The sequence below is a fragment of the Gavia stellata genome, chromosome 13 (assembly GCF_030936135.1).
Source record: "Gavia stellata isolate bGavSte3 chromosome 13, bGavSte3.hap2, whole genome shotgun sequence".
Classification (NCBI taxonomy): domain Eukaryota; kingdom Metazoa; phylum Chordata; class Aves; order Gaviiformes; family Gaviidae; genus Gavia; species Gavia stellata.
Genome location: NC_082606.1, coordinates 10744185 through 10759361, shown reverse-complemented (window position 1 = coordinate 10759361; position 15177 = coordinate 10744185).

Sequence of the window (15177 nt, the reverse complement as noted above, 5' to 3'; positions counted from 1 at the left end):
TCCCCTGGCTGCGAGGGGGAGCGCACCGCTCGGGAGCCCGCGGGGACTCGCTGCTGCACCGGCTCCGTGAGGCAGCGAGACCGCCCGCCCCGCGCTCTGAGCCCGCAGGACCCCCAGGTCCCGCCGCGGCGGCCGAAACGGGGGGCGCGGAGGGGCCTCGGCGAGGGGCCCCCCGCCGGGGCCGGGCCTGGCCCCGCTCCTGCCCCGGCCACCCCCGCCGTAACGCCCGCGGGGACGAGGCGTCCTCCCCCCGTGGGGTGCGGGCGTGGGGACCGTGCCCGCTGCCCGGCACCCCCGCCCTGCCGCCGCCCGCCGCGAGCCCCGGGGGTGAGCGGGCGGCACCCGCTGCCTGCCTGCCTCTCGCCCAGGCACCGCGGTATGTCGCGGTCCCCCGTGGGGTGCTCACGCGGCACGGTGTCCTGGGAGCCCGGCGTGGGGGCTGCTGTCCGGGACCGGCCGTGTGCGTGACTGCGTGTGCACCGTCTGCGTGTGTGTGTGCGTGCGGTCGGTGAGCTAAAACCAGCCCCAGACGCCGGGCAGCCTCGCAGGAAACTTTCAAAATCAAAACTATCTGCTAAGCATGTCGCGTGTACGGCCCTGGAAGCGAGTGTCGTGAGGTTTTTCCCCCTGTAAATTCAGAATTTCCACAGCGGGTTTATTTATTTCCTGCAATTAGCACACGCACACACGCAGCCTTGTAAGAATTCAGCGCCACGGAACCACGTCTCCGAAGGACATCCGTTACTCACCTCCCTTCATTTTCCCGGGGTGCACGAAGCTCCTCCATGTCTCATTTTGCGCTAAAGAACACGTATAGATCCCGCACAGTTCCCACCTCTCCAGTCACTCCCCCGTCCCTAAACGCTTCCGCATCTCTCTGAATTTTGGTAACGTTAACGTTAACAGTGTCTCCATTTCTCATCGCGAGGGATGGGTAAGGAAAGGTGTATCTGCGAAAGAAGAAGAAATAGACCCGAAACCTAGTTCATGATCTCAGGAAATGTTTAGGACAAAATAAAACAAAATTATCGAGAGCACTTCGAGGCCGAAGTGAACGGCTGTGATTGTTTCCCAGGCCGACGCGAGGTGATGTCACGGATCTAATCGAAACGTTGTCAGCTTCTTCGTTATCAATATCTGTACGCAATTTACAGTTTAATTAAAAATACTTCATGTCCAGGCGTTTAGCGATTAGTTAGCAAAGCAAACATCGTAGCGAATATAAGTTACTCCCTCAAGTTTGTAGGAAATTACAGCATCAAATTTTTCTTGAAGAAAGGAGCATAAAACCAACACCAAACAATTCGGAGAGTCCTGTGACACGCCGGCCCCTGTCGGGGTTCAATTTCTAACCTCAGAAAAGGGTGGCCGCAGATTCGCACCCACATCCCCCCAGTCCTACATGCAACTTTTCTTTTTAAAATATTTTTTTCCGTCACTCTTTGGGGCGATCCCCACGACGAAGCGGCCCTGGTGCGCAAAAGCCGCCGGTGCGGGGGACCGCGCGGGAGGGCAGGACCCGCCGTGCCGCGGTTCCCCGACGGCGCCCGGGCCCCGCTCGGCCGCAGGGTGCCGCGGGACCCCCCGACGGGCTGGCGGGGGCCCGGGGCTGGGAAGGCGAGGCCGGCACACCGCCCCGCCGCCCCGGCTGCCGGTCGTCGGGCTGCCCTGCCGTGGGCTCCCGTCGGCGCGGACCGCGGCACGGTTCCCCGCGGAGCCTCCCGCCCCGCCGGCGGAGGGGGGAGCGCCGGAGAGAGATCCTTTCGGTGCGCTGATCAATTACCGCTTGTGCAGTCGAGTACCATATATTTAACAGAATAATCGTTACCGCCCTTAAGTCTTTATTTGATCAGCAGATACTCGGAGCGGACTTAAAACGCAACTTTGCTTGTTTGAATTGCGTTGCGTGTGTGTGCTTTTTAAATCCGAGATAACGACACCATGAAACGGCCGTAATCTCCCGCCTGACGCCAGCAAACTCCGCGCGGGCGCCGGGGCCCGCCCGGACGGGGCGGCCCGGCCCGGGGCAGCGCGGGGCAGCGATCACAACACGCTGGAGCGGGCCGGGCAGAGGGCTTTTTATTTTTTATTACTCGTTTCCTTTTTATTTTTGGGGTTTTTTAAATTTTTTTTGGGTGGGGGTTGGCTTCTTTTAATTGCGTGTGTGTGCGCGCGCTGCCGCCCTCCGCGCCCGCCCGTCCCTGCGCGGCTCTCCCGCGCCTCCCGCGCGGTGACAGCTTGCGGCACCCGGGTCCCCTCGCACGGGGGAGCGTGTCAAAGGTGACGCTCGAAGGCTCCCAAAGCCAGCAGCTGCCGGGGGGGATTAACTTCTCCAGACTTTCCCCTCTCGAGCTTCTTGGAAACTTGGTCGGCGACAACAACGTGCACATCTGTCGGGGGCAGGCGGAGAAAGGGCCGCACCGGCCGGGGCGGGCGGGGGAGGGCCCGGCTTTCAGGGGACGTCGCGGCGGGGCGGGGGCGGCGGGGGCCCGCTGCGGGGGCCCGCCGGGGGGGGGGGGGCGGCTCCCCCCCGCAGCCCGCGCCCCCGGGCCCGGGCTTCCGCCCGAGGGGAGCCGCAGGCAGCCCGGGCGGCGGCAGCGCGCTGGCTGGGCTTGCTCCCAGCCTGCCGGGCAGCCCCCGCCGCCCGCCCACGGGCGCTGGGCTCCCCCCCTGTTTCGCTCCGGACGCCCCCCCGGGGCGGGTGTCTGCCCGGGCCGGGGGACGCGGAGCTGGGAGCGGGGCACGGAGGGAGCCCCGCGGGCTGCAGGGCGCTGCCCGGGCCGAGCCGCCGCGCTCCCTCCTTGCAGCCGCGCTCTCCCGCACCCCCCGGAGCAAACCGCAGCGCTTGTTAATGAAGGAACTTATGGAAGATTGCAAAACACCGTAAATAATTTAGCATTGTATTTCAGGAAAAAAAAAAAAATAGCTTTCTTAAATCATCTCCTCAATATAACTTGCAGACTTACAGTATGGCCCTGGTAAGTCTAAATTTTTAAAGTAGCAATATTCAAAGAGACAGAGATGTCTGTATTAATTATTTATCCGCCGGTGCCTTCCTTCGTTTCTAACTTATTATTAATTAGGCGCCTCTAGTCTTTCGCAGAGAGCTCCACAGAGCCAGTTGCAGCTTTAAATATGAATTAAAAGCAAATCCAAGCTACTGTAATGCGAAAATTATTCCGTGTCTTCTATGGCAGAGATGAATAGCTGCGCAGATCAATACTGTGAAGCTATGCTCCAAACGACAGGGTTATTGATAGCTTATATTAATGATGTTAATGATGGAAAAAGGAAAACAAGAACCCGACCAACTTATAAACTTTTTATCTGCTGAAACCCCGCAATCAAGCGGACAGGAGCATGAATTAAGGGGGCTGGAGATAATAAGGACATTATTTATGAAACCGGATAAATGACTTCTGATAGTTTGATGCGTCTGAACTCCACACTGCCGCCTCCCCGGAGGCAGGCTGGACCGGACCGGCGCTGCCCCCCGCCGGGGCGGCCCCCCGGCCCCAGGGGGTGCGTGTCATCCACGCGCGCGATCCACGCGTGACCCACGCGGCGACGGCCGCGGCGGTCCGCAGCCTTGCGCTTCAGGTCCTGCGAGGATGCCCTGGGGAACCCGCAGGAAAACACCCCACGGGGTGCGAAGGCCCCGCTCCTCGGGGACCCCACCGCCAGCCCAGCCCGGCCGGCGGCCGGCGGAAACCTGCCCCGCGACGCCGGGGGCAGAGTTAAGGGTAGCTGGAGGGAGGGAGCGCAGCCCCGACCCGCGCTCCTCTTCCCCGGGGAGCGCACAGGGCCTGGAGCCGCCGCCCACGACGTGCCCCGGACACGCGGGGCCGAGCCGAGCCTTCCGGGCCGCGGAGCGTGTGTTTGTGGGCAGCACCTGCCGTCGGGGCGCGGGGCCCTTCCCGCGCCGGGCCGCGGCCGCCGGCTCTCCCGCCCGCCCCGCGGCCCCTCGCCCCCACGGACACGCCCTGGTACCCCTGAAACGGACCCGGTCCTTGTGCCCCGCACCAGCCGCTGCTGCGGGGACCGCCGGGTCTGTGCATTCAGACAGACGTCCGTCCACGGACGGTAGCGCAGCAGAGATCAACAGCACTTCGGTGAACGCTATCAGTCCGGTCCGTTATTTGGGGAAAGGTGCTACTAAAAAAGCCGGCGGGTGGCTCGGAGGCGATGCTCCGCCAGCGCCCAGGACGGCACCTGCCCGCGCAGGCAGCGCGGGGCCCGGGGTGCCAGTTAGGGCAGGGACACGTTTTAACCGGGCCGGGCTGCTGGCAGCGCCCCGGGGCTCCGCGCTGAGGTCCCCCCCGGTTACAGGCACGAGCGAATCCAGTCGCTCACCTTCTCCCCCTCCTCTTCCCCCGGCGCCGGGCCGGGCTCCGCGGGCTGCCCCGCACCGCCGCTGACGGGCGTTAGGCGTTTTCCGTGCGGTGCTCTCCTGCGCCTGGCTTAACGCCTTCTGCAAAACTCTTTGTCGAGGTGCCGTCTCAGGCAGGCACGGTCAAGCTCGTAGATAAAATTATTTCGTGCTTTAAAAAGCTGCTGTCTTTAAGCAGTATTGTTTGAAATTTTTTTTGTAATTATCATTTTTAAAAAGAGCTTCCGCCAGGAGAAAGTCGCGCTTGTTTCCAAAAACAATTCACAGCAGATAGTGTAGATATCACTTAATTCCTACAGAAATCAATGTGAAAATTAGATTTATTGGCTACTTACGTTGTTAAAAATGACAAAGTGCTGCCTTTTATTTTCATAAAAACACCGAGGACCGAAAATCATTTAATAAAGAATCCACCTAGTTTAATTTCACTGTAGGTCTCTTGCATCGAAACCAATTCTTCGAGCCTCTCCCTCATAAACTTGCCTTCCATTCTAGTCTTAAGGACAAAACCAATATTCTCAAAGAGAGCTAAAATTACAGCGCGTGTCGATGGCTGAAAAACCTTTCACGCCGTTAGCTGGAAGGGATGGTGTAAATGAGACAGGATCCGCCGTTTCAAACCGTGTGCAATCCCCTATTGACCCCGAAGGTTCGTTTATTTCTATTTGTATTTTTTAAGCAAAATGCCCTTTTAAAATTTTTATTTTCTTCATTTAGCGTATTGAAAACCGGCGGGGGGGGGAGGAAGAAGGGAGCCCGGGGAGAGCCTGGCTTTCCGGCGCTCCCGAGGCGGGCGGGCAGCGGGCGTGCGGCGGCCGAGGCGGTGCCGGGGCCGGCGGCGCGGCCGTTCCGCCTCCCGCTACTTGCCGGGTTTGGCTGCGAGGGAACGAAGGGGGCCGCGCAGCCCGCCCTGCCCGCGGGCCCGCTCCGCACGCCGCGGCCCCGGGCCCGGCCCTGTGCGCCCCGTCGGGCCCGGCGCAAGCCGGGGGTGCGCTGCCTTCCCCTCCCCGGAGCTGCTCGCCGCTTTTCGGCGGGGGAAGCGCGGAGGGAGGCGCGCCCGGGCCCGCCGACCGGCACCCCGGCAGCGGCCCGGGGCAGGAGGGCAGGGAGCTGCGGCCGGGCAGGGGCCCGCCGGGCTCGGGCAGCGCCCCCCCTGCGCCCCCCCACCCCCCCCCACCCCGCAGCCGCGCTGCACCGCGCCTCTCCGCTCCTAACGCCGCCGGGATTTAGGATTCGCGCCCCGACCGGGGAGAGCGTCGATAAAATTCCCCGTATCAAATGAGCAATCATTTGTTGTGGTTACGTGTTGGGTAATGAAAGATGTTAGCAGGATCAATAAAAATGAAAACACTTTTACTTACATCTTGAATTACTGTTTTAAGGGGTGAGCTGTGGTGATGCAACAAACCAGAGAAAGATCTACAACCGTCAAATGTCTTCGAATGAAATCAAAATGAACGCGTGTCACCCCGGGCTCACCCCCGGCCCCCGCCCGAAAGCTCCCCCTGCTCCCGCACCCGCGTGAGGGCCGAGCGCGTCCCGGCCGGCCGGGGCCCGGGCCCGGCTCCGCTCCGCGGGGTCACCCCCCGCTTTGGTTTACTCCTGTTCTAAAGGCAAACTCTGCCGTCCTCGGGGGTGTCTAAAGGTCAAATAACAGGTCGTAGCCCGAGGCAAAGGGGAATTTTAGAGAGGCAGGAGCCAGCCAGCTCCACGGCATCCTAAAAGCTTTCTCGTAGCTATCGCTAAATAATAAAATATCTACGTATCCCCGTCATTTGTTCCCGCGTGCAGCGACACGGCAGACAGGCGCTCAGGCATCCGTGCGACTGGTCTGTACAGCGCACCAACCTGCGGAGAAACCAGCCCGCAGCCGATCCCCCCCATCCGCAACAGCCGTAGTACCGCTCTTCGCCCGAACTGACCGAACAGCGGGGCCCTTATTAGCAGGAAATTATCGGGGTCGGTTTCGGGGACATCCACGGTGAATTTAGCAAGGAACAGCCCAAACATGGAGGCCGGCAGAGCTCCGGGACCGCTCTCGCCTCGGACGCGCCGGCGGACTGCGGCCGCAGCCTGTGCCGGGCTGCGCGCCGGCGGAGCGGGCGCGGACAGTGACACGGGGCTGGAGGGGCGGACGGCAAACGAGCCGGCTCCACGCGGCCCCACGCGCGGCCCCACGCCTGGCCCCGCGCCGGGGAGCGACCGCGGCTCCGCGGGCGCGGAGGCGCCGGACGAGGCTCCCTGCCCCGCCTGCGCGCTCCCCGCTCCGCGGGCGCGGGGGAGGCTGCGGGCGCCGCGCGGCATCCACACGGCCCCCGCTCCGCCGGCGGGGCCGCCGCCCGCCGCCGCTGCGCGCCCGCGGCCGCTGCGCGCCCCGCCCCGCCCCGCCCGCGCGGCCCTCCGCCCGCTCCGTGCCCCGCTGGGCACGCTTACCCCGCCGTCCGCCGCACGCCGCCGGGACGGGCATCCGATGCGGGCTCGCCTCCTAAATTTGCCCCCTAGGAGGAGAAAAATAAAAATAAAAAAAAATCTATCTGCATAATTTCAAATGAGAACGAGAAGAAGAAAAAGAAGAAGAAAAAAATGCAACCGCCACGGCTGCCACGCCAGTCCCGTTAAAAAATAAAGCACCAAACCCTCACAAAGGTGTAGGAGAGATCTTTTATTGGACCAACTTAAACGCAAGAATTTACAGCCAGAATTACACGTTCTTCATCAGCCCAACAGGCACCAGAGGCAGAGGCACAGGCAGCAATTTGTGTATTCCCTGGGTCTGCAGGAGCTGAGATGGTTTTGGTGGAGGAAGGGGGTGGGAGAGAGGACAGACCCTCTTTCCCCCCGAAGAGCCTCAGTTTGTGGCTCAGGTAAAAATAAAAATAGGAAAAAAGAAAAAACACCGCAACCAAAAATCTCTCCAGCGCCCCATTTTGCTCCATCTTTAAGTCCAGTCCAGGATCAGTTCTCTCCCTTACATCCCCAGTCATAAACAAACAGCTTCCAGCTAAATCTTTTAAAGGTTAAAAGGAACAAAAATAGAAATAATAATCAAGGGTTTTTTTCTTCGCCTTCTGCTTGTTGGACAGCGCATTTTGGTCAGCCTAGCCTTGCATTTAGGGATGCTACTTGCATTTGAATAGCTGCCTGGCTGTTATGGATCGGGAGGCTATGAGAGGAATCAGTATGCAAATTGTTTCAGTTACAATCGAAGGGTTCGATCTGGAGAAGGTGCCTGAGCGGAAGTCGCTGTCAGCCAGCGGTGCATTAGGCTGCCATTGCCTCCGCCGTCTGGGCCTGCTCTCCCTTCCCCTCGCCCTTTTTTATGCTTGTGTACAGGTTTCTCCGGCGGTAATTAAAACATACACACAAATCAGGGGCTGCTGCATATCACGTCGGTGCCTTTTGCAGGCTGCGGGCGCGGGGAAGGGGGGAGTGGAGAGAATATATCGCCGTGCTGCTGGGGTTATTATTATGCAGCAAGGGTGAGGCGATCAGTGAAATAAAACATTTATAAATGGTTTCGTGCTTACAGTAGGAGAGGTGGGCCGGGGGGGCCACCCGGGCGCTGATCACACAGTGCAGGCTGCAAATCGATAACCCTTTCCTTGTAATCCCAGTAATTGTGGGAATCACGGCTCTCTGTTAAAGGGACAGCGGGCTGCGGCGGGGGGCGTGGGGGCTGCGCTCCGCGTCCGGCCGGCACAGCCGCTGCCCCCGGAGGGCCCACCCCGGCTGCGGGCAGGAGGCAGGGGCAGGCTCCGGCCCTACCGAGGGCCGTTTCCACAGTCCCCTCCGCGGCCGCAGTGAGGCCCCTCCTGTCACCTGTGGCATCCCCCGCCCAGGGCAGGACGTGCCCGGCACCCGGCGGGGGGGGGGTGGGGTTGTGGGGGGGAGAGCAGCCCCTGGGGGCACAGGCAGGGGGAGGGCCCGGCGCGGCGCTGCCCCCCCTGCCCAGGCTCCCGGTGGCTGCCCCACGTCCCCACGGAGGCTCAGCCCAGCTCAGCGCCTTCCCCGGCCCCGGCACCGCCGGGCGCAGCGGGCGGCCGCCGCCGCGCCGCTCCGGGTTCCGTGGATCTGGCGGTGCTTTGCTGCGTGGCAGAGGGATGGGGCGCACTGGTGGGGTGCTGGGGTCGCGCTGGCGAGGGCTGCCCCGGGGTGCCCCGACACAGCGCGCACCCCTCGCCCACCCCTGCCCCCCGCCCCGTCTGCCCCGGGGTGCGGCGGCGGGGCCGCGGGCCGGGCAGCCTCGGGGGCGGCCGGCACAGGGGCGCGTGGGCAGGAGCGCCGGGGGCGCGGGGCCCCGCTCCTGCCCTCTCCCTGCCGCTGACCATCTGTCATTCAATTAGGGCTGGGAGGCAGCTGAGGGGCTGGGGGGAGCGGGGCTGGGGGTCAGCGACCCCGCGCACAACGGCCTGCTGCCTCGCAGACGAGAAGAAGTTCAAATGTTAAACGCTCTCCGGCCCTGGCTCATCCAGGGCACTCGCCTTTGGAGGCAGCGGAGGGGTGAAAGGCATCAGTCATTAGCACTTAGACTTCAGCTCCGAGGCTGACCCTGCCTTCTGTTGGGGGATTTCGGCCTGAAAAGCCTTAACCCTTCCAGGGCAGCCCGCACCCTCCCCGGCCCCCCCTCAGGCAGCCCCCGGCTGGCCCTGCCTGGCCAGGCTGCTCCTGGCAGCTTCCCGGCGGCCTGGAGCTGCCCCCCGGGCAGGCGGGCCTGGGGGAGAGGAGGGATCCCCGCAGCCCTGCCCCACAGCCGGCTTCTTCCCTGACCCCGCCGAAGGGGCGCGTGGGGGCAACAAGTCTCCGTGCCAGCGGGGAGCTGCTCTGTGGACCCGGGATGGAGGCAGCACATGTGCCCTGCCCACCCACGGCTGCATCTCCTGCGGGGTGCCTGACACCCCCTCCCCTTCTTACAAACAGACCAGAACAAATTGATGAATTGAGCTTTCACTATGCTGATTTGGACGTTATAAATATTTAACTATCAACCCTAGCAGCCAGCCAGAGAGGGACCCTCTCTCCTTTACATGCCGCTTAAAGTAAACGTTTGCCCCAGAAGTGGCTGGGGCAATCTGAGCATCCCATTGCCCGCCCTTTCCTCCCTCAGGGGAGCTGGGCAGGTCCAAAAGGGGGATCTTGTCACGTCTGACTCATTTCCAAGAGCCGCCCTCATGGCCTCCTCGATTTTGGTGTGCTAAGAGGCTAAGCTGAGGCAGAGACACAGCACTGCTTCGACTAGGAGGATGCTAACACACCGTTGCTCTGCCTGGGAGAGGGTCTCTGGCCACATCACCCAACACCAAGGCTGCTCTACCTCGAGAAGATTTCACACGTATTCAGAGAGGGAGCGATTCCTGACTTGGGATCAAAGCAATAAGGAATGAGTTTCCACCCTCTTTCAACGGCAACTAGCTCCTCTGCCTCATGTAAGCCCACGACGTTTACCCCTCCAGTGGGACTGTACCTAGCAAGAGAACTCCGTGGCCTTCATTTAGAGGACAGATTGTACATCTTTCATCACATCAGTATTTGATAGATTTGATAGATTTTCTTGTTTGATATACTTGCCGTTTGCTGCTGAAGGGGAGTAGTTTTCTCTTTCAATGAGGTAGCACATCACAAGTATTTGTTAATGATTGCAGAGCTTTGGTTTTTCTGAAGGGCTTGAGTAGCTGTTTGATACCCTTAGCTGTAACCGTTTTACAAGGCATTCACCTTAGAGGCTGTAGAAGTGAAAGAAAACATCATTCAGAGTGGTGCAGGGGTCTGTGGGGCTTCAAACAGCTCAGCCGGGGCTTGCTCGGGCAGTTTTAAAGCATTTGTGTGGCAGCTCTGCCACTCACCCAAAGCAGCAGGTCTTGGGAAGCTGCCTTTCTGTTTACGAGCTCTCTTAATTTGTTAATGAGAAGCTTATGGTATCTCTTACTTATTCTGACTCTGTCTCTCACATGCTAGCAAAAAGTGAAGTCCTCCTCTAAGGAAGAGTGCCCTGGCATTTTGGTTCCCAGCTGGGGCAGGCACCACGTGCCACCGCACAGCCAGGGCTCACAGCCCCCCGCGGCAGCCCCCTGCCCAAGTGCAGAGTGTGCCACGATAAGATGAAGGCTCATAATGTGCTGGGTGTGTCAAGGAAGGATGGGAATAACTGTGGGTTGTCATTACCTGAGCACACACAGGGACTTCACATCAATCCCTACATTAAAATACACACGAGAACAGGAAACGATATCCTGGAGTGATCCTGCAAATTTGGGTAGCTTCCCTCCCACCCTTATCCCCCAATTATTTAGAAACGCAGAGGATGTTGCTGTATTTTTGTGCTCGCTCGCTCTCCCTTGCCTGGGACAAGCTGGCAGCAGCACGGTAAGGTCCCGGGGGAAGGGAGGATCCAGCCCCGGAGACTGCCCCGAGCTGAGGCTGCAAAAGAGGGGTGGATGCTGCACCGGAGACATGAAGCACTAGTTACTTTGTTATAGGGTCAGATATTGGATTATCAACAAAAGTTAATCCCAGTCACATGACAGATCTTACATTTGCTGTCATAAAATCTATCATTATTTAATAGGCATGGAAATCAAGTTCTTTTGTGGACTATGAAGCAGGAATCTTTTAAAAATGTCCGTTTACCACGACAGACAACATATCGATCATTAGTTTTGAGACCTCACAGACAATTTGGAGATGAGTGTGAACAGAGTGTGAATACAGCTAGCTTTGCTGTATTCATTGTCCAAAATCAAACCCCACCAAGTGGCTGCAAGTCCAGCTTTCCAAGCAGGTAGATTTTAATTTCTTTACTTTAAAGACTACAGTTTTGTTGAAGACAAATAACAAGGAAATTATACGGCATCAACCCGCATTCAGTGATGCTGCTGTTTGCAGTGAGGCTCACAGGTATACACAGTGAGGAGATGCACTCCTGCCTTTTGCCACAGCAGAAAAGCTGCCTTCTCTGGACGCAGCTGACCTGGTATTTACCACTGCGAACAGCCTCATTTATTCCAGCAGCACGAAGGGGCTGATCCCATCTCGACTGGAGTCAATGCAAATTGTTTCCCTGGTATTAGGGGCACTGGGCTGGGTGGAAGGTGGACCAGGTTGCTTTTTTGCTTTGCAAAGGCTACAAATGCCACATTTTTTCCCCCTTCACAATTATTGACTGTTTCCGTCCCTCAGTCTCCCCATTTCTGCCACGGGATCCTGCATGGGAGCTGCGGGATGAAATTGAAAGGAAAAGTTGCAATGCTGATGCAGGGCATGTGGGAGCTCTGGCGTCTTACAGCACCATCCTGGCACCCGGGCTCCCCCAGCGTGTGACAAAGGGGTGTTCGTCCTTCCTCTGTGCCACGGCGAGCTAGTTCAAGGCATGACAAAGAGCTCTTCTGGGTAAGGCCCATTAACTGCAGGTGATCTGTGATTTGCACCAGATTTCCTGATGGAGACGCTAAGCCATTTCACATGGATTGCGATAGAGCATTTACAAACGTGGTTTTCCCAGTCCCCTTTTGTGGATACCTCGGGGCACTCCACGGGCTGCCACGGCTCCACAGTCCCCAGGCTGAGCCTGCTCTGCCCCTGCCAGCCCGCGGCACTGCTGTGACACCCTGGCACTGAGGAGAGTGGATGGGTGCGAGCGCTTTAGAATTAGCACGGTCTTTAATCTCCACATATTTTAAAGTGTGGGGATCCCATAAATCCTTCCACATCTGGGATCGCTTGTAATGGCCAGTGTCAGGAGTTTACAGAGGAGCTTTCCTAAGATCTAGCGCCCAGAATCAATAGCAGCTGCAATTCCAGGCAGGGGGATAGGCTGAATCCCGATTTGATTCTCAGGTGTTTTCAATTGTATTGCCAGCAAAAAATTATTGTTGTTAAGCGAGTCCGCTGGTCTGCTTGTGCCTTTTGAAGTTGCCTTTATTTCTTTGAGCTCAGATTCCTTGAGATCTTCTCGCTGCTCCGTCCCCAAGCCCGTATGTATCTAATAAAGCTGACAGCTTCCCAGCAGATGTCTCCATCTTCTCCATTTTCTCCTTTATTGAGGAGACAGACTCCACTGGAGAGTGCATCTTAGCATGTGGGGCCAACGCAGGCTCTTCAGAGAGCTCCCGGAGGCCCAACTCATCTGCTCCAGCCGTGGAGAAGCAAGCAGACATTGCCTGGCCAGGCAAGGCTTGAAACGCCCAGCGGCTCACACTCCCTTCATTTTCCATTTTCCCGCTTGCCCTTGCACAGTGCGTCTGACAACATCAGCTCCCATCTGCCTGGAAGCATGCAGGCTGCTCTGGGCTGAATTTTCGGAGGTTTCAGCCAACCCACCTCCCTGCAGGGACTGCCCCTCATCATTAACATCGCTCCCCTTTCTGTCTGTGCAGAGCGCTGCCAGGGAGCACCAGAAAATGGAGCCTGGAGAAAAGGGCTCTGTCGTGCAGCGTGCCTTTGGCCTGGGTCACAGCGTGCTGGCTGGGATTGCTGGCCGGACTCTGCCCTCTCCGCGCGGGCCTTCCTCTGGGTCTGTGCTAAACCACAGGCAAGCCGGGGCCAGGCTCCCTTGGCAGTCCCAGTTTGCTCTGAAGTGCCTACATCTGAATTCCTTGCGAGTGGAAGAAAGGAACATGGAGGTGATGGGCAGCATCTGTAATAGGAAATTGCTGTCTGCAGATGTGTGTGTGAAGGAAAGCCTGTGTCAGACAACGGTATCAAGGGATAAATTCCACAAGTGAGTGAATCCATCTGAGTGTAAGACACAGGTTGTGCATTTTCCTCAAGGAGGAGCTGAACAGCTCCAAGGACATCAATCCGCTTTATGAATGACATGGTTTCCCTAGCGTTGTCCATGCTTACTCAGTAGGAGAGAAGACAACAGGGGAATAAACAGATGTTTGGCTCATCTTGGACCAGGTTTTGAATCCTTACTCCCTTTGCACTTAGGTGAAGCTATGCTGGGAGTTTTGCTTGAATGAGGAGCTTGATCGCATTGCTCTTTCGAAGGAGCGATGCAATAGTGACCAAGCTGAAACACCTTCTGGGAAGTGCAGCCTTCTCTCCTGGCTTGCTCGGCAGGTGGGTGGTGTGCAGGGTAGATGCTCCAGCTCTTTCAGAGCAAAGCTGTGCCCAGTGAGTGCAATGGAAAGCACCTTGTTACCACCTCTAAGTATGGAAATTTCTCCTGCCTTTGCTCTGAACAAATGGAAATCTGATTGCTCCTTCTAATCTTCCCCTGTACACCTGGTGTTGCAGGGACCAGCGACAACCTGGCCCTGATAAAGACTTCAAGAGTGGACCTATTATCTATATCCCAGAAACACTCTGATCATGTGGGAATAGTTAAAGGTAAGAAAATATATAACAGGTCATCTGTCTTTCAGCTATAGTCAGCTCAGAGGTGGAAGCAGATTGACACAGCTGGGTGCAGCCATCACGCTGGAGCCTGCAAATGCCGGTCAGCAGAGCTGCAGCAGGCACATGGCGGAGCCTCTGTGTTTCCCTTGAAAGCCGTTTGTCTGCAGGGGGTTTGGCCGCCAGCTTTGGAGATCCCAGCTAAAGCACTGAAGTTGCTTTCTGCCGAGCCTGCTCCGACGAGTTAGCAAGGCCTAAGACCAGGTTTGGTTCTCTGTCCTGTAGGCACGTGGGGTGACGTGACCTTTTCTTGATCCAGCAGCTGCTGCAGAGCCCCTGGCACTGCACTGAGGCCAGTGATTGCTGGCAGAGGCAGGGATCCGGCTGGTGCCTGCGGGCAAGGGCTCTTGGGCATGTCAGGCAATGCAGACCCTCCCTGCCACCTGGCCCTGATGCTGCGGAAAGCGTCGCGCCAGGGAAGCAGCTGGATGCCTGAGAGGTGCAAGCCTTCATCTGTACACTGCTCTCTGGGTATTTGCTCGTGCATGGTATCGTTGAGGGCAGGGTGTAACCCCTGGCCTCCAGTGCAGATGGCTGCATGAAAACAATTAATCTTTCGGAGAGTAGCGAATGGAAACATTAGTGCTTCGACCCCTAACACAGGTGAGAGTCACTGCCCTATGCAAAGGCTTGTGTGCACAGGGGAGCTTTTGCTGACTGGTAGCTTTTGGAGGCTTGTGGGTCTCTAAGGAAAGGCAGAGAAGTCTGGAGAAATGGATATAGGGAAGCAGAGAAGCATTGCATTCGTCCTAGGCAAGCACTGGGGCAGGAGCCTCGAGGAAAGCCAGGGAGCCCTGCTGGGTGCGGGCTGGCCGTGGGGCTGGGAGAGGCAGGCAGCGAATACCCCTCGCTCTGATTCCTGCTGCTGAAAAGGCAGCACGACATGGCTGTTTGCTCCTGGCAGATAACCTGGAAGCCATCTAACAAATACCCCAGCTTCACCTATTTCTCATCCCAGGGGGAATCAACCATCTGCAGTTTTGCTAGCTGTGCTGGGCAGGAAGGGATAGTTCATTAGCAACGTATACATTTGGTTTGCCTTCTAAAATGGATCCTTCCCACAGCAGGGATATGTGATTTCCCCGTTGAGATGCTCCTGCTTTCACAGCAGTGACTCCCAAGCAATCTCTCCCAGTTTGAGCTGAAGTTACCAGCGTATGTAAATGACGTAAATAAGCTACAGGAGCAGGGTCACGTAACCGTTTTGTTAGGTTCTGCCCTGTCAGTCCTATTTCATGGATTCTGACAGAATATTAACAAGTTTGCATATGTAAATGTGTTAAAGAGGGCTTCAGCTGAGGGAATACATTAAACTCAGTCGTCCTTCCAAGTTGATTTAATCTGACAGCACCTCCATTAAAAAAATAAAAAGCATCAGTTTTCCCTTTGTGACT